The following is a 23290-nucleotide window of genomic DNA, read 5'->3' as shown; positions in this document are numbered from 1 at the left end:
TCCACTCCTCCATACAGATCTTCTCCAAATCTTTCAGGTTTGGAGTTTCAGCTCCCTCCAAAGATTTTCTATTGAGTTCAGGTCTGGAGACTGGCCAGGCCACACCAGGACCTTGAAATGCTTCTTACGGAGCCCCTCCTTAGTTGCCCTGGCTGTGTGTTTGGGGTCATTGTCATGCTGGAAGACCCAGCCATGACCCATCTTCAATGCTCTGACTGAGGGAAGGAGGTTGTTTGTCACTGACCAGGTCCTCCTGTGTAGTTCTGAGCTTTCTCAGAATCATCCTTACCCCACAAAGTGAGAGCTTGCATGGAATCCCAGACCGAGGGAGATTGACAGTCATCTTGTGTTTCTTCCACTTTCTAATAAATAATCATAACAGTTGTTGTCTTCTACCAAGCTGCTTGCCTGTTATCCTGTAGTCCATCCCAGCCTTGTGCAGGTCTACAGTTTTGTCCCTGGTGTCCTTAGACAGCTCTTTGGTCTTGGCTATGGTGGACAGGTTGCAGTGTGATTGATTGAGTGTGTGAACAGGTGTCTTTTATACAGGTAACAAGTTCAAACAGGTGCAATTAATACAGGTAAAGAGTGCAGAATAAGAGGGCTTCTTAAAGAAAAATTAACAGGTCTGTGAGAGACAGAATTCTTTCTGGTTGGTAGGTGATCAAATACTTATTTTATGCAATAAAATGCAAATTAATTATTTAAAAATCATACAATGTGATTTTCTTGATTATTTTTAGATTCTGTCTCTCACAGTTGAAGTGAACCTAAAATAAAAATTACAGACGTCAACATTCTTTGTAGGTGGGAAAACCTGCAAAACTGACAGGGGCTCAAATACTTATTTTCCCCACTGTACATCTGACATTGTTTATGTACACTAAACTTGAAACAGTCTGTCTTCTGAATAGAGACGATGTGAGTGTGGGGGGGGGGCGCAGCAACATGTCGCGGCGCTGCCAGCTTGGGGCAGCGCGACATCTTTTCACTAACTCACCAGTAACTTGGGGTTCTTAGACTTAGTTTATTTGTCCCCAACAATCAGATATAATATACTGAAATACACAGAAACTAAAGCACAAAGTACATCACTTAATCTTCATCACAATAAAAACAAAAAGCAGGAAGAAGGAAAAATGCTCATCAAATCCTATCCTTTCTGTTTTAAATGCTCAAAAGGGCCCCCTTCAACATTATACAATTAACTGCCTGAATATTAACTTATTCAACTTATTTACACACACTATATTGTACTGTACTAGCCGAGTTTCCTGTCCTGTGCACGGGTAAGAGAGATGAATTTTATCCATGTTATTGTATATTTCGTGTCACTTTAGTTAAGGTGTAGTAAGTTGTGTTGCACTGTATGTTGTCGTCATTAATTTTCATGGAGCAATTTGTGACATTCATCAGACTCAAGTGAATGATGATAAAAAGGTGACAGCCAACACTCTGGCAGCCGCACACAGCAGGTACATTTTAACTGAAAAAGAAAGAAAAAAAAAAAAAAAAAAAAAAGAGCACGCTTTAACTGGCACACGCCGCGTGCTGGCCCGTTTGGATTATAATTAAAAGGCATCGTAGCCAGCCGCTATGACGTAGTAAGTAAAGTGTGATGCTGCGACCTGACTACCACGTTAACTGTGAAAATAAGGGCTCAGATGAGCGGGTCGTGATCTAAGATATATGGCTGGCCGTGTGTGTGTGTGTGTGTGTGTGTTTGTGCACGTATGCTTTCAACGTAAGGGCCCCACTGACCTCCCCCTTGGTGCCCCCAGTGACCATGGCAAGTTTGGTGTTGATTGCTTAATTACTGTTGCTGTGCATAGCGCGCGCGCACACACACACACACACAGCTTTATATTTATTAGATAATAATAATTAGTAACTCTTTTAAGCAGATCTCCAAAACAGTAACATTTAAGCCCCTCCTCCCTGTACCTATTAAAATAGTCTGGTTATATTTGTTTTTAAATTGGATGGTGTTTGGGCAGCACGGTGGATTAGTGGTTAGCACTGCTGCCTCACAGCAAGAAGGTCACGGGTTCGATTCCCACCTGTGGTCTTTCTGTGTGTAGTTTGTGTGTTCTCCCCGTGTTTGTGTATGTTCACTCCAGATGGTCCGGTTTCCTCCCACATCCAAAGACATGTGGGTTAGGTGGACTGGAAACTTTAAAGTGTCCTTAGGTGTGAATGTGTTTGTTTGTATGTGGCCATGAGACAAACTGACTTCCTGTACAGGGTGAACCCGCCTCACGCCCTATGGCTGCTGGGATAGGCTCCAGCCTGCACATGACCCCTAACTGGAGTAAGGATGGATGGACATTTGGACATTGTTTTAGTTCCCGTTCAGACATTCCAAAGTTTAACTCCACAGCTTCCTATGGTTAATCTTTTCATTGTAGTTTGAGTACTTCTTAAACTTGAGTACTTCTCAAACTATACGTCCTGTCTCTATCATGAAACATTGTCAATATGTTCTTAGGTAATAAATTATTTCTGACTTTATAAACAGTGCTGTTTGCAATTCAATAATGTCAGAGTTTGGGAATTCTAAAAATAATGAATTAGTATAATCCTGAAACTGAACTATTTTTTTCTTCAGTATAAAGAGTGAATGTAAAACAATTCTTCGAAGTGTTACCCCAGACATCAGAGCAGGAGGTTAGAAAAAAGAAAAAAAAATCAGTGAACAACACAGAATATGAAGTGATTTGTTAACCAAGAAATGCTTTGCTTTTACCATAACTACAACACTTTTAGATCATTTACTGTGGATGAACTTAATGTGTGGTTTCCAGCAAATGTTGTCATCTAACAGCACTCCAAGGAATTCAGGTTCATATAATCTATGTTGACATCCTGTATCTGTGTCTGTGCAGATACAGGATGTCAACTGCACAGACACAGATCTGAGTCGACTGCAGCCAAACACCATCATAGGGATGGGTATCGAGAACCGGTTCCTTTCAGGTATCGTTAAGAAATGGTTCGATCCACCGACATCAATAACCTTTTTACTTAACAATTCCCTTATCTGTCCTTTGGCCGTTGTTTTTGGGGTGTTTGTCAGGAAAATGATCATTTCTCTACATTGATTACAACCCTACAGCAGGTCTGTAATCAACTTTTCTGCAGCGTGACTTTGCTTTGAAACTTGAACCAATCGAAGCAGTGATTCACAGATCGAATCAGTGCTTTGATTTGCTGCTTCGTTGATTCACTGTTTTCTTTCGCTTTACCCTAATTTTTCCCTGCTAAAATCCTAAAGAGCATATGTCTGTGAGAAATATTTACCTTTTTTTATGTTAAATCAACCTGTTATGGTCTTCTGAAAACATTTTAGAGAACAATTTTAGAGAAACAGACAAAAAGAACTTGATGAAACAAAAACAGAAAAGATAAAACCATCTAACAATGAAAATAAATACATATAGAAATAAATGCTCCTGTGAACATCAAGTGACTCTTACACCTCCACTTCATCCCTGTTTTATTTAAGATTAATGACAATTTATTATTTTCAATTTATATATTTTCAATGTGTTAATTTCTTCAGTGATTTCCTCCAGAACTATCTGCCAAACTAGTAAACTGCTGCATCCTAGTAAGAGCAGAATACTACTGGAATGAATTTGAATAAGGAAAGTTGGGTTTTTTTCTCACTAAATGGATGCTGCACTCACTGCAGTTTATTGTCTGGAATAGTCCCAGATTGCATTTCAGAGCTTCTAGAATTCAAACATTTTCGTGCAGGTGGTGTTGGGGGGTAATTTTGGGTTTCAGCTTTTTTTTGTTTTTCATCACTTTCATCCCTGAATATGAGATGTGCAGATTAAAGTCATTAACTGGGACTCCTGTCTTGTTGGGAGAAAGAAACGAGAATCGTCCTCCGTTCTGTTCACACAGCTCCAAACGCTGCGCGGCTCTCTGCTGAGTCAAGTTACAACGATAGAGTCCAGTCAGAATTAATAACTTCAAAAAGAAACACCATTTAAATCAAATAACACCTGTTGTAAGACAAACACACTGCAATCGATCAAAATGTTTTTTCCTCCCAAAACGAGACGTCCTGTGCTGACGTGCAGCAGCCGGCTGAGCTCAGCTCAGAGGTACGGAGAGACGTTCATGCCAAAATGTCTGAAAGGAAATGCTTTTGACAAAAACTACAGGTTTTTATTTATGTACAGAGATAAAGGATCCAGTGACCAATTTAAAATGTTTACATAGAAAACCTGTAAAGTCTACTTTTAGTACACAGAAAATTCACAAGCGGTATCGATAAGGGAATTGAATCGATAAGCAGAATCGATAATGGCATCGATAGATACATTCTTATCAATACCCATCCCTACACCATCAATTTAGTTTTTTTCAAATTTAGTGATTACTACCGTCAAACCATGATTTCATTTTGCCAATTTCTGAAGTGATAGTAAATGGACTGTATTTATACAACCCCTGGCAAAAATGATGGAATCACCGGCCTCGGAGGATGTTCATTCAGTTGTTTAATTTTGTAGAAAAAAAGCAGATCACAGACATGACACAAAACTAAAGTCATTTCAAATGGCAACTTTCTGGCTTTAAGAAACACTATAAGAAATCAGGAAAAAAATTGTGGCAGTCAGTAACGGTTACTTTTTTAGACCAAGCAGAGGAAAAAAATATGGAATCACTCAATTCTGAGGAAAAAATGATGGAATCATGAAAAACAAAAGAACGCTCCAACACATCACTAGTATTTTGTTGCACCACCTCTGGCTTTTATAACAGCTTGCAGTGTCTGAGGCATGGACTTAATGAGTGACAAACAGTACTCTTCATCAATCTGGCTCCAACTTTCTCTGATTGCTGTTGCCAGATCAGCTTTGCAGGTTGGAGCCTTGTCATGGACCATTTTCTTCAACTTCCACCAAAGATTTTCAATTGGATTAAGATCCGGACTATTTGCAGGCCATGACATTGACCCTATGTGTCTTTTTGCAAGGAATGTTTTCACAGTTTTTGCTCTATGGCAAGATGCATTATCATCCTGAAAAATGATTTCATCATCCCCAAACATCCTTTCAATGATGGGATAAGAAAAGTGTCCAAAATATCAACGTAAACTTGTGCATTTATTGATGATGTAATGACAGCCATCTCCCCAGTGCCTTTACCTGACATGCAGCCCCATATAAAATCAAAATCAAATCAATTTTATTTATATAGCGCCAAATCACAACAAACAGTTGCCCCAAGGTGCTTTATATTGTAAGGCAAAAGCCATACAATAATTACAGAAAAACCCCAAAGGTCAAAACTACCCCCTGTGAGCAAGCACTTGGCGACAGTGGGAAGGAAAACTCCTTTTTAACAGGAAGAAACCTCCAGCAGAACCAGGCTCAGGGAGGGGTAGTCTTCTGCTGGGACTGGTCGGGGCTGAGGAGACAGAATCAGGAAAAAGACATGCTGTAGAAGAGAGCAGAGATCAATCACCAATGATTAAAAGCAGAGTGGTGCATACAGAGCAAAAAGAGGTGAATAAAACGAAACACTCAGTGCATCATGGGAACCCCCCAGCAGTCTAAGTCTATAGCAGCATAACTATGGGATGGTTCAGGGTCACCTGATCCAGCCCTAACTATAAGCTTTTTCAAAAAGGAAAGTTTTAAGCCTAATCTTAAAAGTAGAGAGGGTGTCTGTCTCCCTGATCTGAATTGGGAGCTGGTTCCAGAGGAGAGGAGCCTGAAAGCTGAAGGCTCTGCCTCCCATTCTACTCTCACAAACCCTAGGAACTACAAGTAAGCCTGCAGTCTGACAGCGAAGCGCTCTATTGGGGTGTTATGGTACTATGAGGTCCCTAAGATAAGAAGGGACCTGATTATTCAAAACCTTATAAGTAAGAAGAAGAATTTTAAATTCTATTCTGGAATTAACAGGGAGCCAATGAAGAGAGGCCAATATGGGTGAGATATGCTCTCTCCTTCTAGTCCCCGTCAGTACTCTAGCTGCAGCATTTTGAATTAACTGAAGGCTTTTCAGGGAACTTTTAGGACAACCTGATAATAATGAATTACAATAGTCCAGCCTAGAAGAAATAAATGCATGAATTAGCTTTTCAGCATCACTCTGAGACAATACCTTTCTAATTTTAGAGATATTGAGCAAATGTAGAAAAGCAGTCCTACATAATTGCTTAATATGCGCAATGAATCTGATCAAAATGACTCCAAGATTTCTCACAGTATTACTGGAGGTCAGGGTAATGCCATCCAGAGTAAGGATCTGGTTAGACACCATGTTTCTAAGATTTGTGGGGCCAAGTACAATAACTTCAGTTTTATCTGAATTTAAAAGCAGGAAATTAGAAGTCATCCATGTCTTTATGTCTGAAAGACAATCCTGCAGTTTACACTAACACACACACTAACTGTTAGTGTCTCACACTAACCCCATATGTGTTCACTAACCCGTGTGTTTGATCACAGCCCACCCACACCACGTGGGACTGATTGTGTGGTCGCTTTCTCTGTATTACTGGTGGGAAGTGTGTGTGGTTAGTGTTTTGTTGTTGTTTGGGTTTTTTGTGTAAAAATTAGGAATTTTATGAATGTGGAGCAAGCACTTCAGTTATCTTTTGAACTGGAAGAAGACGGAGCACTCAGCACGTCGTCAGAGTCTGAAACAGACAGTGAGGATTATGGCCATGAAAGAAAAGAGCCCCCTCTTTTGTTCTGGAGGAGCAACCAAAGCAGGTGGATCCACCAACGTGCGCACGGAGATCTGAAGAGAGGGTCGGAGCGCACGCTTCTGTTTCCAGATCCAGATCTCCACTGGGATGCGCAGCAGAGACACACCCCAGCGCTGACTGCTGGAACACGGAGGAGGACACAGACACTGGTCCAGCAGTAAGCAGATTTCAGCCTTGGAGAACACCGGGAGTCCAAGTTGGTACACTTTCCACCCAAAGTCCAAAAGACCTTTTTCTTTTGTTTTTTGTAACTGACACAATTAGACGAACACCAATAAAACTGCAGCATAAAACAAGGCATTAGGGAAAAAATACAACTGTACAGACATTGAAATGGAAGATCTGTATAAATTTTTTGGACTTCTGATATACATATGGTTGGTGTCACTGCCAAGTCTCCAGGACTACTGGAAACAAAATATTTTGTCTGTGCCCTTTCCAGTGAAAGTAATGTCCAGAGACAGATTTAGATCAATATTCTGGAACATCCACCTAAAGTGATCCAGATGAGGATGTAGGAAATGCAGGTCATGACAAACTGTTTGGAGTGAGGCCTCTTCATGATGACATCCTCAGTGCCTGCCAGGCTTATCACCATCTGAGGAGAGAGCTGTCAGTGGATGAAAGGATGGTGGTGACTAAGGCAAAAACTGGACTGACTCAATATTTGAAGGACAAGTCAACAAAATGGGGAATTAAACTTTTTTTGGGGCCAAGTACAATAACTTCAGTTTTATCTGAATTTAAAAGCAGGAAATTAGAGGTCATCCATGTTTTTATGTCTGAAAGACATTCCTGCAGTTTAACTAATTGGTGTGTGTCCTCTGGTTCATGGATAGATAAAGCTGGGTATCATCTGCGTAACAATGAAAATTTAAGCAATACTGTCTAATAATACTGCCTAAGGGAAGCATGTATAAAGTGAATAAAATTGGTCCTAGCACAGAACCTTGTGGAACTCCATAATTAACCTTAGTCGGTGAAGAAGACTCCCCATTTACATGAACAAATTGTAATCTATTAGATAAATATGATTCAAACCACTGCAGCGCAGTGCCTTTAATACCTATGGCATGCTCTAATCAGTAATAAAATTTTATGGTCAACAGTATCAAAAGCAGCACTGAGGTCTAACAGGACAAGCACAGAGATGAGTCCACTGTCTGAGGCCATAAGAAGATAATTTGTAACCTTCACTAATGCTGTTTCTGTACTATGATGAATTCTGAAACCTGACTGAAACTCTTCAAATAGACCATTCCTCAGATGATCAGTTAGCTGTTTTACAACTACCTTTCAAGAATTTTTGAGAGAAAAGGAAGGTTGGAGATTGGCCTATAATTAGCTAAGATAGCTGGGTCAAGTGATGGCTTTTTAAGTAATGGTTTAATTACTGCCACCTTAAAAGCCTGTGGTACATAGCCAACTAATAAAGATAGATTGATCATATTTAAGATCGAAGCATTAATTAATGGTAGGGCTTCCTTGAGCAGCCTGGTAGGAATGGGGTCTAATAGACATGTTGATGGTTTGGAGGAAGTGACTAATGAAAGTAACTCAGACAGAACAATCAGAGAGAAAGAGTGTAACCAAATACCAGCATTACTGAAAGCAGCCGAGCATAAAGATATGTCTTTACGATGGTTATGAATAATTTTTTCTCTAATAGTTAAAATTTTATTTGCAAAGAAAGTCATGAAGTCATTACTAGTTAAAGTTAAAGGAATACTCGGCTCAATAGAGCTCTGACTCTTTGTCAGCCTGGCTACAGTGCTGAAAAGAAACCTGGGGTTCTTATTTTCTTCAATTAGTGATGAGTAGTAAGATGTCCTAGCTTTACGGAGGGCTTTTTTTTATAGAGCAACAGACTCTTTTTCCAGGCTAAATGAAGATCTTCTAAATTAGTTAGATGCCATTACCTCTCCAACTTATGGGTTATCTGCTTTAAGCTGCAAGTTTGTGGGTTAAACCACGGAGTCAGGCACTTCTGATTTAAGGCTCTCTTTTTCAGAGGAGCTACAGCATCCAAAGTTGTGCTCGATGAGGATGTAACCTCAAAACCTAGTAAACCTAGTTACAGCGCTTTCAGAAAGACTTCTACTGTAATGAAACTTATTCCCCACTGCTGGGTAGTCCATTAAAGTAAATGTAAATATTAAGAAATGATCAGACAAAAAGGGGTTTTCAGGGAATACTGTTAAGTCTTCAATTTCTATGCCATATGTCAGCACAAGATCTAAAGTGTGGCTAAGGTGGTGGGTGGACTCATTTACATTTTGAGCGAAGCCAACTGAGTCTAATAATAGATTAAATGCAGTGTTGAGGCTGTCATTGTCAGCATCTATGTGGATGTTAAAATCACCCACTATAATTATCTTATCTGAGCTAAGCACTAAGTCAGACAAAAGGTCTGAAAATTCACAGAGAAACTCACAGTAACGACCAGGTGGACGATAGATAATAACAAATAAAACTGGTTTTTGGGACTTCCAATTTGGATGGACAAGACTAAGAGTCAAGCTTTCAAATGAATTAAAGCTCTGTCTGGGTTTTTGATTAATTAATAAGCTGGAGTGGAAGATTGCTGCTAATCCTCCGCCCCGGCCCGTGCTACGAGCATTCTGACAGTTAGTGTGACTCAGGGGTGTTGACTCATTTAAACTAACATATTCATCCTGCTGTAACCAGGTTTCTGTAAGGCAGAATAAATCAATATGTTGATCAATTATTATATAATTTACTAACAGGGACTTAGAAGAGAGAGATCTAATGTTTAATAGACCACATTTAACTGTTTTAGTCTGTGGTGCAGTTGAAGGTGCTATATTATTTTTTCTTTTGGAATTTTTATGCTTAAATAGATTTTTGCTGGTTATTGGTGGTCTGGGAGCAGGCACCGTCTCTACGGGGATGGGGTATCGGGGGGATGGCAGTGGGAGAGAAGCTGCAGAGAGGTGTGTAAGAATACAACTCTTCTTCCTGGTCCCAACCCTGGATAGTCACGATTTGGAGGGTTTAATAAAAACTGGCCAGATTTCTAGAAATGAGAGCTGCTCCATCCAAAGTGGGATGGATGCCGTCTCTCCTAACAAGACCAGGTTTTCCCCAGAAGCTTTGCCAATTATCTATGAAGCCCACCTCATTTTTTGGACACCACTCAGACAGCCAGCAATTCAAGGAGAACATGCGGCTAAACATGTCACTCCCGGTCCGATTGGGGAGGGGCCCAGAGAAAACTATAGAATCCGACATTGTTTTTGCAAAGTTACACACCGATTTAATATTAATTTTAGTGACCTCCGAGTGGCGTAACCGGGTGTCATTACTGCCAATGTGAATTACAATCTTACCAAATTTACGCATAGCCTTAGCCAGCAGTTTCAAATTTCCTTCAATGTCGCATGCTCTAGCCCCCGGAAGACAATTGACTATGGTTGCTGGTGTCGCTAACTTCACATTTCTCAAAACAGAGTCGCCAATAACCAGAGTTTGATCCTCGGCGGGTGTGTTGCCGAGTGGGGAAAAACTGTTAGAAATATGAACGGGTTGGTGGTGTACAGGGGGCTTCTGTTTAGCACTACACTTCCTCCTCACAGTCACCCAGCTGGCCTGCTTTCCCGGCTGCTCGGGATCTGCTGGGGGACAGCTAACGGCAGCTAAGTTACCTTGGTCCGCACCAACTACAGGGGCCTGGCTAGCTGTAGGATTTTCCAAGATGCGGAGCCGAGTCTCCAATTCACCCAGCCTGGCCTCCAAAGCTACGAACAAGCTACACTTGTTACAAGTACCGTTACTGCTAAAGGAGGCAGAGGAATAACTAAACATTTCACACCCAGCGCAGAAAAGTGCGGGAGAGACAGGGGAAGCTGCCATGCTAAACTGGCTAAGGGCTAATAGCTGCGCTAAGCTTGTGGATTCCTAAAAACACACAAAGTGAAGAATGTGAAAATAATTTAGAGGTGATTCAGCAGAGAGGTTGCTTTAGTTAAGGCACATGAAGATTATACTGTGAAATAAATCGTTATCTAGATCAATCTAACTACGCAGATTAAACAGCTAACAGATACAGCAAAACACCGCTGTGCTCCGGAACAGGAAGTGATACAATACCACAGTGAGAGCCAACCACCACTAGAGTACATCATCAATGACTGTGGAAATTTACATGTTCTCTTCAGGCAGTCATCTTTATAAATCTCATTGGAACGGCACCAAACAAAAGTTCCAGAATCATCACCTTGCCCAATGCAGATTCGAGATTCATCACTGAATATGACTTTCATCCAGTCATCCACAGTCCACGACTGCTTTTCCTTAGCCCATTGTAACCTTGTTTTTTTCTGTTTAGGTGTTAATGATGGCTTTCGTTTAGCTTTTCTGTATGTAAATCCCGTTTCCTTTAGGCGGTTTCTTACAGTTCTGTCACAGACGTTGACTCCAGTTTCCTCCCATTCGTTCCTCATTTGTTTTGTTGTGCATTTTCGATTTTTGAGACATATTGCTTTAAGTTTTCTGTCTTGACGCTTTGATGTCTTCCTTGGTCTACCAGTATGTTTGCCTTTAACAACCTTCCCATGTTGTTTGTATTTGGTCCAGAGTTTAGACACAGCTGACTGTGAACAACCAACATCTTTTGCAACATTGCGTGATGATTTACCCTCTTAAGAGTTTGATAATCCTCTCCTTTGTTTCAATTGACATCTCTCGTGTTGGAGCCATGATTCATGTCAGTCCACTTGGTGCAACAGCTCTCCAAGGTGTGATCACTCCTTTTTAGATGCAGACTAATGAGCAGATCTGATTTGATGCAGGTGTTAGTTTTGGGGATGAAAATTTACAGTGTGATTCCATAATTTATTCCTCAGAATTGAGTGATTCCATATTTTTTTCCCTCTGCTTGGTCTAAAAAAGTAACCGTTACTGACTGCCACAATTTTTTTTCCTGATTTCTTATAGTGTTTCTTAAAGCCAGAAAGTTGCCATTTGAAATTACTTTAGTTTTGTGTCATGTCTGTGATCTGCTTTTTTTCTACAAAATTAAACAACTGAATGAACATCCTCTGAGGCCGGTGATTCCATAATTTTTGCCAGGGGTTGTATAGTGCTTTTCCATCTGCATCAGACGCGCAAAGCGCTTTACAACGATGCCTCACATTCACCCACTGACACACACACACACGGATGTCAGGCTGCTGCTATACAAGGCACTCACTACACACCGGGAACAACTCGGGGATCAAGGACCTTGCCCAAGGGCCTTTAGTGATTTTCCAGTCAGGCTGGGATTTGAACCGAGGATCTTCTGGTCTCAAACCCAACACTTAATCACTAGACCATCACCGCCCCAAAAGTTGCTGTAAGTTCTCATCAGAACTCAAAATATTTGTATCATCAGCTAGTAAGATGAATTTCAGTATTTGTGACACTTTACATAGGTCACTGATGCTGTGCAGGAAGAATTGACACCATAATTATGGAAAAAGCATGACCAGATTGAGAGGTAGAGATTTTTTTATTTTATTATATTTTCAGCATTTTTTTTTTTAACTTCATGTCATCCTCAGAAAGACTTTAGATGCATGTGAATGGAAACAACAAGCATTAGCATTTGTTAATGCGTGCGGATCAGCTGTTTTTAATGAGGACCCACACGGTGCGGCACAGAGTTTTAAAGAAAAAAGTGTAAAAATGTCTTCGTAAAGGTCAGTGCAGGTGCTCTGGCTGCCCACTGCTCCTAGTGGTTGGATTGTGTCTAACTGTAATTAGGATGGTTAAAATAATACGTCCTGATAACATCAAATTATCTGGTACATTAGTCAGCTTTAAGAGACTCTTTAAGAACAATATAATTGCTTCTTATAATCTGATGAACTAGGTTTATAGATTTTTGTTACTGTTTTTGGGGATTGTGCACTGTTTGTCTTGTACATATACACATACAATAAAATTTGTCCTCTGCATTTAACCATCCTAATTACAGTTAGACACAATCCAACCACTCGGTGCAGTGGGCAGCCACAGTCCAACACCTGGGGACCAAGTCCAGGGGCAGAGGAAGGAGCAGACCCTAAATAAGTATGTTTGGAAGGCGGGAAATAATCCCACAACCTTCTTGCTGTGAGGCATCAGTGGTAATCTCGAAACCTCCGTTAGGAAAGTACATCAATGACAGTGATGGTCAGCTCCTCGTCTCATCCTGGATTGTGGCTCTGACACTCACTAATCCTCGCCCTCCCTCTTTCCACTGCTCATACAGCCTCAGCATGCTGGACTCTGAGTGGAAACCTCCGTACAATGTGAGGAGTTTTTGTGTCTTGACATCAGTGGCATCTATCTCCTCCTGTGGTCAACTCAGTATCCCAGCTGGGTATCTGCTGACTCGTAGGGTGTATGTACTCATGACTCGGACCTTATTCCTATCACAGCACCTGTCTTACCTTCTGGAGGTATCTGGCTGTGGCTGACTCAATATGGCTCCATTGGCTTGTGGGAATACCAGGTACTTACAGCTGTCCTGTGTGTCCACTATTCTGCCTTTGGAACCTCCACCCCACAGTTTGGATCACCTTCCCTCTCTTTGCCTCATTCAGCCACACTTATCCAATCCGAATGACATGCTGATATCCTCACTCTAGATCCTGGTGAGGTGGATCAGTGAGTCGATGTCTCGCTCACTCTTGGCAAACAGCTTGATGTCATCTATGTACAGGAGGTGGCTGATGGTTACTCCACTCCTGAACCCGTAGCTGTTCTTTGTGATGAGTTGGTAGAGGGGGTTGATGCCCATGCAGAACAGCAGTGTGGACCTTGGTATATTCCACACTTGATGGTGACTTGTGCGACTGCCTTGGAGTTGGCCTCCAGTAACGTGACGTCTTCCACAGTCCCAGTGAGTTCCTGACGAAGGTTATCAGTGCACTCTTAGCCTTGTACAGAGCCAAACACTCCGGTATCACGTGTGAGGCACTGCATCATATTAGTCAAATCAGGCTCTGATCAGGTTGGTCTGCCTGGTCTTCGAGTCCTGGTGTACTGCTCAGTTAACCAATAGCTGGCATTGTTTTGGATGCTGTTATGCCATTTTTTGACTCATGGGCCTACTCAACTTGGTTGCTATGATGCCTGATAGCAGCGTCTATGTTGTGGAGAGGCAGGTAATTTGCCGGTAGTTTAAGGGTGTTGAGGGGTCCTTCTTGATCATGATTGTCCCCCCGTGTTAGCCAGTCTGGGTGAGTACCTGCTGTTAACAGTAAGTCCCTTCAGCTGTTCCCTTGTTTGCACTCTGGGGCGCCACAGCAAATCCAAGGTGGATCTGCATGTTGAATTGGCACAGGTTTTATGCCGGATGCGCTTCCTGATGCAACTCCACATTACATGGAGAAATGTGGCAAGGGTGGGGTTTGAACCTGGAGCCTTCTGCACAAGTGCAAGAACCACTTGGCCACCACCCCTGCCTTGAGTACCTGCTGTTAATAGCCACACATTTGTACTACCAGAGGCACGTGGAGCGCTGCTGGCTTCTTCAGCCAGTAGGTGTGGATCATATCAGGCCCTGGTGGTGTCCAGCTCTTCATCCCAGAGACTTGCTGTTGGATGTCTGCTTTCATGTTATTGACTGGTTCTTCTTCACGGGGGTGGCTGTAGTGTGCTCTTAGGTTCACCAGCCACCTGGCATTGGTGTTGAGTCTTTCTCCCAGATGTTCTTCCAGTCTTACTCAGTCTCAGTTCTGGGCGGGTCTGTTCTTGTATTACTGGTTTCCCATTTCAGCTGGGAGTACATCCTGGATGACTCATTGGAGAATAGGCCATTTATTATTTTCTTCTCTGGTGTATCTCTTCAGTCGAGTCATCAGAGCTCCGAGCCTTTGTTAGGCAGTTTCCAGGGCCTCAGTTATGGACATCTTGTTGTACTTCTTATCCATCCAGGACATGTGTCTCATGATTCCCTTCTGTACCTATGTTAGCTGGCTAACATCCTTCTGGGCTTCAAGTCCTGAATACTCCTCTTGATCTTATACCAAGATTACTGTAGCACATATGAGATCACTGGTTTCTGTAATGCTGGTGTATGATACATGGTTACATCTGTGTGTGTGTGTGTGTGAGACAGAGTGAGAGTAGCGTTGTGTTTATATCTGCAAACATCTCATTCCTGACCGGTCTGTGTCGGTGAGCCGGGGGAGTCACACTCTGGGTTGTGTTGCCGTCTGCTTCAGTCTGGCCACAATCTTCATCCCCAGCTCAGTAGATTCATCTGTCGTAGCAGGTGTTTGGGCATCATCCGCTTCCTTAACACTACTCTCTCTCCTACCAGGATCACACTGCTCAGTACCGTACTCAGGACCTCCAGTTTTGATAGTAGCTTCCTTTGACTGATGTTACGACACTGAGCTACCAGGTGCTTCTTGGTCAGTGTGGAGGTCCCACATGTTGCGTGGAACCTTTCTCATTGGGTCTGCTGTCACAGTAGCACTCCATCAGTTCCATGTTGTCAGTTCTTGTCCATGTACGTCTTGTTCCAATAGCACAGTGGACATGTCTCCTGAGCGTGCTGGGCTGTTGTGTTCACGCTGGACACGTCGCTCTCATGGAGCTGAGACCCTCCTGCTCACTCAGCAGCCACGTGCTTCCTTTAAAGGAAGTTTCCAGCAGCTGTGTAAACCACGAGAGTTTATTCCAAAGCACTTCCCACTACATGGAAGAGGCTGATGGAAGGGAAGCAGGAAAAGTCTGACTTAAAAGAACACGACCACGTTACTTTAAGTTATCTGACAGGAGTTCTGAGAGACCAGTTCAGTAACACACAGGTGAAATGAAGAGGGGTGTGTGTGTGTGTGTTTCAGAAACATTTTCTCTGCAGGACTCTGTTCTGGAATTTCCCTGTAAAGCTGAAGATGACTGTGAATGTTTAAGGAGCCTAGAACATGCCAGAAGTGCAGAAGTGTTACAGTGGTGGTGAACTTGTTGGAAAGTCCATCAAGTTCCTTTTGACCGTCTGTGCTGAAATCTCTCCTCCATTTCCTAAAAGCCCTCGTGTTTATGTGAAGACATTCCTCCCACACGGGTTCAGAGCTAAACCTCTGTCAGCCGAGAGCAAACACAATGAGTCACGGAAGAGCAACATCAGCTCCTGCCAAAGTGTAAATCACTGCAAATATCAGATGGCTGTGGCCCACTTTCACTGGTCCATTACACTCAGATGGACATGACGCTGAAGCCGTTTCTGTCACACTGTGCTTGAAAAAAAGAAGCCGCCGTGCATCTTTTCAGTGCATTAAACTAATTCTAATAATAGGTGCCCGATCCTTCCAACTCAGTTAAAGACTCTTTAACGAAACCACGCTGCCATTACAGCCCAACTGAATGTGACACTGGTCCATTTAGTTGTAAAAGTCTCATATGTTTCACAGAAACTAAATGGGATCAACAAATCTCACCAGTGTTTCCACAACATAATATACAAAATTACCACTGCTGCTGATTCAGAGGGTCAGGTGCCTGCTGGAGGTGATCTCTGGTCTCTGTGATATGCAGACAGAAGCCCTGCCAGGCCACAAATATCTAGTTTAGAACGCAGATGAAAAATAGTAACATATATCCATTAATATGCATGTCAATATTTTACGGGGGGGGGGGGGGGGGGGGTCAGCTGATGGTTTTCTTTTAAAGACTACGAAGCCGTACATTTTCTTGAATGGTGACTTTGTTGAATTTTTAACTCAGCAATAACTTTTGAATTTTTTGAATTTTGAAATGGATGCCTGCAACACATTTCAAAAAAGCTGGGACAGTGGCAACAAAAGACTGGGAAAGTTGATGAATGCTCAAAGAACACCTGTTTGGAACATTCCACAGGTGAACAGGTTAACTGGAAACAGGTGAGTGTCATGATTGGGTACAAAAGGAGCATCCCCAAAAGGTTCAGCCGTTCACAAGCAAAGATGGGGTGAAATCACCACTTTGTGAACAACTGTGTGGAAAAAAAAATAGTCCAACAGTTTAAGAACAATGTTTCTCAACATTCAATTGCAAGGAATTTAGGGATTCCATCATCTACAGTCCATAATATAATCAGAAGATTCAGAGAATCTCGAGAACTTTCTACACGTAAGCAGCAGGGCCGAAAACCAACACAATGTCCGTGACCTTCGATCCCTTAGGTGGCACTGCATTAAAAACTGACATCATTGTGTAAAGGATCTTACCGCGTGGGCTCAGGAACACTTCAGAAAACCACTGTCAGTTAACACAGTTCGTCACTACATCTACAAGTGCAAGTTAAAACTCTACCATGTAAAGTGAAAGCCAAACATCAACAACATCCAGAAACACCTTATTGAGTGTTGTTAGAAGGAAAGGTGATATAACACAGTAGTAAACATACCACTGTCCCAGCTTTTTTGAAACATGTTGCAGGCATCCATTTCAAAATGAGCAAATATTTGCACAAAAACAATAAAGTTTATCAGGTTGAAGAGTATTTGAAAATCATTGTATTCTGTTTTTATTTACATTTTACACAACGTCCCAACTTCATTGGAACTGAGGTTGTACTTGTACGCAATTTTTGGGGTGCCCCTGTGTGTGGGGGGGGGGGGATATCAAATCATCCATCCATCCATCCATTTTCTCCCGCTTTATCCGGAGTCGGGTCACAGGGGCAGCAGCTGAAGCAAAGCCGCCCAGACCTCCCGATCCACACACACCTCTCCCAGCTCCTCCGGGGGACCCCCAAGGCATTCCCCAAGCCAGCCGAGAGATGTACTCCCTCCAGCGTGTCCTGGGTCTTCCCCGGGGCCTGCTCCCAATGGGATGTGTCCGGAACACCTCTCCAGCGAGGCGTCCAGGGGGCATCCGGAAAGATGCCCGAGCCACCTCAACTGACTCCTTTCGACGTGGAGGAGCAGTGGCTCGACTCCGAGCTCCTCCCGAGTGACCGAGCTCCTCACCCTATCTCTAAGGGAGCGCCCAGCCACCCTGACCCTGCGGAGGAAACTCATCTCAGCCGCTTGTACTCGCGATCTCGTTCTTTCGGTCATGAGCCAAATCTCATGACCATAGGAGAGGATCGGAACGTAGATTGATCGGTAAATCGAGAGCTTTGCCCCCCTACTCAGCTCTCTCTTCACCACGACAATACAGCGACCGCATCACTGCAAATGCTGCACCAATCGGTCTATCGGTCTCACGCTCCATCCGTCCCTCGGGGCACCCTATGGGGAGTGCTCCGAGGGACACGGTCGAACGCCTTCTCCAGATCCACAAAACACATGTGGACTGGTTAGGCGAACTCCCATGAACCCTCGAGCACCCGATGGAGCGTGTAGAGCTGGTCCAGTGTGCCACGACCAGGATGAAAACCACACTGCTCCTCCTGAATCTGAGATTCGACCATCGGTCGAATTCTCCTCTCCAGTACTCTGGAATAGACCTTACCGGTGAGGCTGAGGAGTGTGATCCCCCTATAGTTGGAACACACCCTCCGGTCCCCCTTCTTAAAAAGAGGGACCACCACCCCGGTCTGCCAATCCAGAGGCACTGTCCTCGATCACCACGCAATGTTGCAGAGGCGTGTCAGCCAAGATAGTCCCACAACATCCAGAGACTTAAGGTACTCAGGACGGATTTCATCCACCCCAGGAGCCTTGCCACCGAGGAGTTTTCTAACCACCTCGGTGACTTCGGCCTGGGTAATGGATGAGTCCACCTCTGAGTCCCCAGTCTCTGCTTCCTCTTCGGAAGACGTGACGATGGGATTGAGGAGATCCTCGAAGTACTCCTTCCACCCCTGACAACATCCCCAGTCAGGGTCAACAGCTCCCCACCCGCACCGTAAACAGTGCTGGTGGAGAGCTGCTTCCACCTCCTGAGGCGTCGGACGGTTTGCCAGAATCTCTTCGAGGCCGACCGATAGTCCTCCTCCATGGCCTCCCTGAACTCCTCCCAGACCCGAGTTTTTGCCGCTGCGACCGCATGGGCTGCGGCACGCTTGGCCTGCCGGTACCTGTCAGCTGCCTCTGGGGTCCCACCTACCAACAAAGATGTCCTTGCAAGCTTGCAAGGACTGAAGCTTGGAAGCTGAAGGAGATATCAAATCTATCAAATCTTGATTAATGAGAAACAGCAAGGTCTTGAGGAAAAAGCTTAGAATGAGTTATATTACACACAGATAATGTGACAGCAGTTTAACCACTGTTTTGGGTCTCTCTCTCTCTCTCTCTCTCCCTCTCCCTCCCTCCCTCCCTCCCTCCGTTCTACCGACAGAGCTTCCTCTCGGTAGAACAGCTTTGCAACATTGACGTTGCTGTCTTGCTTTGCGGTGTTTGTCGTATAAAATGCTGGTTGGACATATTTTATACGACAAACACTGACAGCCAGCACTGCTGACTCGTTTTGAAACATCTCCACAAGTGCTGTGAGGTGCTCTGGTAGCTGGCTGCAGGAACCCTCTTCCCTCTGCAGTCAGCCAGCAGAACACTTCACAGCACTTGAGATGTTTCAAAACACACAGACTTGGCTCCTGGATTGGAAGAGTCCTCATGTTATTTCCGTTCTGTGAATTACATCGGTATCGGAACCTGATACAGATATTGGATCGGATTGGCCGCATCCCTAATATGAAGCAATACGTTTTGTTTTTATGCAACTGGGCATAACTGGGTCTGTTTGGGGTTTAAACTTTACAATCAGGTCAGTTAAAGGACATGTCTCATGGGTTTTAATGTCCCAGTTAGCAACACAACATCAAAGTACTCATGATTGTAAGTATCTCTGTGCACATGTGCTTATAATTAGTGGTTACTGATGTTTTTTTTATTGCTCTCCCTGAGTGAGTTAACATTTCCGGAAAATGTCTCACTTGGCAATTGACATCTGATAACTGACAGACAGAATTGAATGTGGTTCTGTCCGATAACGAATTGTCAGAGCTTTTCTTTGAAAGCAGTGAGTCGGATCTACAGAGGAGATGACACACTTCATCCCGAAACTCCTAACTTTTTCAGAGTCTGTTAGGGCTGAAACGATTACTCGAATAATTCGATTATAAAAAATGATCGAGGCAAATTCTGTGCCTCAAAGCTTCGTTTAAACGTTGTAGTACATATGCCAGGCTTGTGTGTGGCGCTGTAATGTCCCCAGAAAAACAACAGAAGAAGACTAGAGCATGCGCTCAGGCCGTGTAACAGCTAATAATTTAGCCCTTAAAGCTACTGCTTTCCAATGCGACACAGAGTAAAATAAAGCCTTTTAAGAGAAAGAGGCTCCACAATGATCATCTGAAACAGACTTACTGCGCCGTGATGAAGCCTCACAGGACATGTTCTGGCATGCCCAGCTCATGCACAATCACAATCGGATATTCACACGACTGGAAAGCAACCGGAATCCGTCTGAAATCCACCTGAAAGCCGTCCTGTGAGACCAACACCGAGGTGGTTTTGTCCCGCGTAATGAACGGCTCCGTGGCGCGTCCCTCCACTTTTCTTTCCATGAAAAAAAACTCCTGTAACAGTGGAGTGTGCCAAAAAAGTGCTGATGTCCACATCATCTGCCTTTTTGTGAAAGTCAGATGAGGTCCCGGATCAACAAAGCCTTCACGTTGGAAATGATCTGGTTGTTTCAGCGGGGTGTGAGCCTGTCGATGGGGGCTAGGAGCGCGCCGCACTCTCAGGAGTTGTGGGCCGTCCTTAAAGCGGCAGTAACACTCCTTAATCTGTATAATCCCCATAAAATCATCCCTGAAAGCCATATTAATTTTTCGAATGGTGTCCACCTGGAGGTCTCTCACAGTTTCTGGAAAAAAATTGATGCAGCAAAGCTCCAAATCGTTCAGACATTTATTCGCAATAAAATCCACTGAGCGGGTGGACCACACCTCACTCAAAGCCTGCTCACAGGCGAATGACGCAACCGACAGGCGTGAAAAAACTCACGCTTGCGCACGAGGGTTCAAGCTTGTCTGACGCAATCACACGTGATTCAAATCCATATGGTTTTTTAAAAAAATAATAAGGTCGGATACTTTTCTAATAGACCTCGTAGAAGTGCACAAAGTAATCCCAGTGGATCATTGGATGGTCACTAAGATTAAATCTAAATTGTTCTGATTTCAGTGCGACATGTTCTTTAAGGTTTGGCAAGCCATAAATATGAAAATTAATTTGGGATAAAAGCAAAGGGTGAAAATGTGAAAAAAGAAAACCTAATACAGCACACATTAAGCAGTATAACTAAAGTAAAAGCTGGGCTGCACACCAACCCCACACGACAATTTATGCATGCATTTAAATAAAATTTATAAAAGCAATAATAAGCACATACAAATTTAGACTACTGTTGTGGACAAACTTGCATGAATACCTCATTTTTTTGAATCAGGATGTAAACGGGGCTGAATATTCAGCAATGGTCGGCCACCTTTAGGCATCAATTCTTTTTCAGAACAGACAGAAGTAACCAGCTTTTCAGCTGGCTACACTTCATATTGGACTACACCATGGGTGTGCAGATAAGACTGACTGAAGCAGGCCTCTCTTGAGAATGCGACTTTGCGTCTCAATGACACTACCTGGGTTAAACTATCATTGACACTTGCACTGTGCTTTGTGCCTGGTAGAAGATATGATCCACGTCCATTAACACTATGACCAAAGAAGAAGACAGAAGAATTGAGTAGTGGGCTTGAAGGCTCTTGGATTGAGGCTCGTCCCCAGATACAAACACACGAAACAGACGAGAATCCAAGATGAACCCTGGAAGGGACACAAGGACTAAAAGATATGAAACTACTGGACATAGTTGAGTCAAGTTGTCCTCCCAGAACTGTACACAGAAAGAAGGAAAGACATTTGGACACAAAATGTGGAGTGTTACACCACAAGAACCGATGTGTGGTAAAGCTGGAGGAGCGTGACGAACCGACGTCTCACTGTACACTTGATGACTTACTTTAGCCCAAAACTCACTTTCACATTGACCACACGAGAGAAAATGTTGGCCATGGACGAAGAGTCTGTTTGTCCAGCTGCTGTCTGAAAGAAGAGGGCCAGATGTGCATCACCACCGACACTGGATCACTCAGTCTGTGTGTGTGCGCGCGCGCACGTTTTGTCAAAAATGTTCTTTTTCCCCATTTTGTCAATTATTACTAGGGATGCACCGATTCCACTTTTTTCCAGACTGAGTACAAGTACACACATTTTGGTACTCGTCGATACAGAGTACAGATACAAATACTTCATGATACCATTACAGTTTTTTGATGACTTTGAAAACATGTTTTATTCATCAGTTGTTCTTTAAGGTGCACTGACACTGATTCATGCACTTGCATGACCTGTGTTGTGCAGGAGAGTAAACTCGTCTTTAACGGGTGCAGACTGAACATGAGACGGGCACAGTAGTGTGCAATTGCGCAAAGAGAATTTTAAAATATTCAAAAAATTCTTCATGCGTAAATGTCGTGGTACGTGGCGCAATCTGCTCGCCAACAAGACGTGCAGCAGTCAAGTGGAGTAAAGAAGAAGTGAAAAGAGCAAGTGGTTGCGTTAGAAGATCGCATCAGAGCGCAGATCGTTTGAACGATTATAGGGAGATGTTAAATCATACATCATCATTATTGTATGGCCTTGCCTTACAATATAAAGCGCCTTGGGGCAACTGTTTGTTGTGATTTGGCGCTATATAAAAAAAAATTGATTGATTGATTGATTAAATCGATCAAAAACATACTTTCACAGCTGCACACAAGAAGGAAAGAAAATGCAACTGTTTTACCAAGCCACGACAACGTAAATGACAAATAATTACCATTTTAGACTGCTCCGAATGCTTTCTTCAGCTAATTCAGCGTGCGCGAACGGCGCTGCTGGAGTGGTCCTCTGTGATTCAGAAAGTGATTAGAACCTTTTCAACAGACAAATTACAGAGAAAATGATTAATCCGCTAAAATTATTATTTTGTATACACAGTGTCCAACACAGAGCATGTGGCAGCTGGTGGAACAAAGCACAGCGTCCAGCTGGGAACACGGCGACGTGCATGTAGCTAGTGTCAGTGCACCTTTTTCAAATTCAAATTTATTAATTTATATAGCGCCAATTCACGATGAAATTGTCTCAAGGCGCTTCACACAACATAACAAAAAAAAATAAAAAAACTGAATTAGAAATTTAAAACACAATAAAAAGACAACCATAAAAGAATACAAGAATAAAAACACATCGTAACACGAATGATAAAACAGGGAAAACAAATGAGTCTTTAAACGTGACTTAAAAATCTTCACAGCATCCGACTGCCGTATGTGTGCTGGGACATCGTTCCACAGAGCTGGGGCACGGTAGGAGAAAGCTCTGTGACCAGCAGACTTTTTATTCACCCTGGGAACACACAGAAGTCCTGCACCCTGAGAACACAGGGCCCGAGCTGGTACATAGGGGCTTACCAGGTCAGCCAGATAGGGAGGTGCAAGTCCATGAACAATTTTATAAACTAATAACAGTACTTTAAAATCCGATCTTGCAGGAACAGGAAGCCAGTGCAGGGACG

At 43.1% G+C, this 23290-nt stretch overlaps 1 protein-coding gene across 3 annotated transcripts in view; it reads right to left on the bottom strand.

Annotated features, from left to right (window-relative positions):
• LOC117501937 (septin-7-like) overlaps positions 1 to 23290 on the bottom strand; it is a 192008-nt gene that overhangs the window by 106428 nt on the left and 62290 nt on the right. The gene's annotated exons all lie outside the window — the stretch shown is intronic.

The sequence above is a fragment of the Thalassophryne amazonica genome, chromosome 20, assembly GCF_902500255.1.
Source record: "Thalassophryne amazonica chromosome 20, fThaAma1.1, whole genome shotgun sequence".
NCBI classification, from domain to species: Eukaryota; Metazoa; Chordata; class Actinopteri; order Batrachoidiformes; family Batrachoididae; genus Thalassophryne; species Thalassophryne amazonica.
Note: the sequence above shows the minus strand (reverse complement) of the source record. Positions and strands in the feature narration are given on the sequence as shown.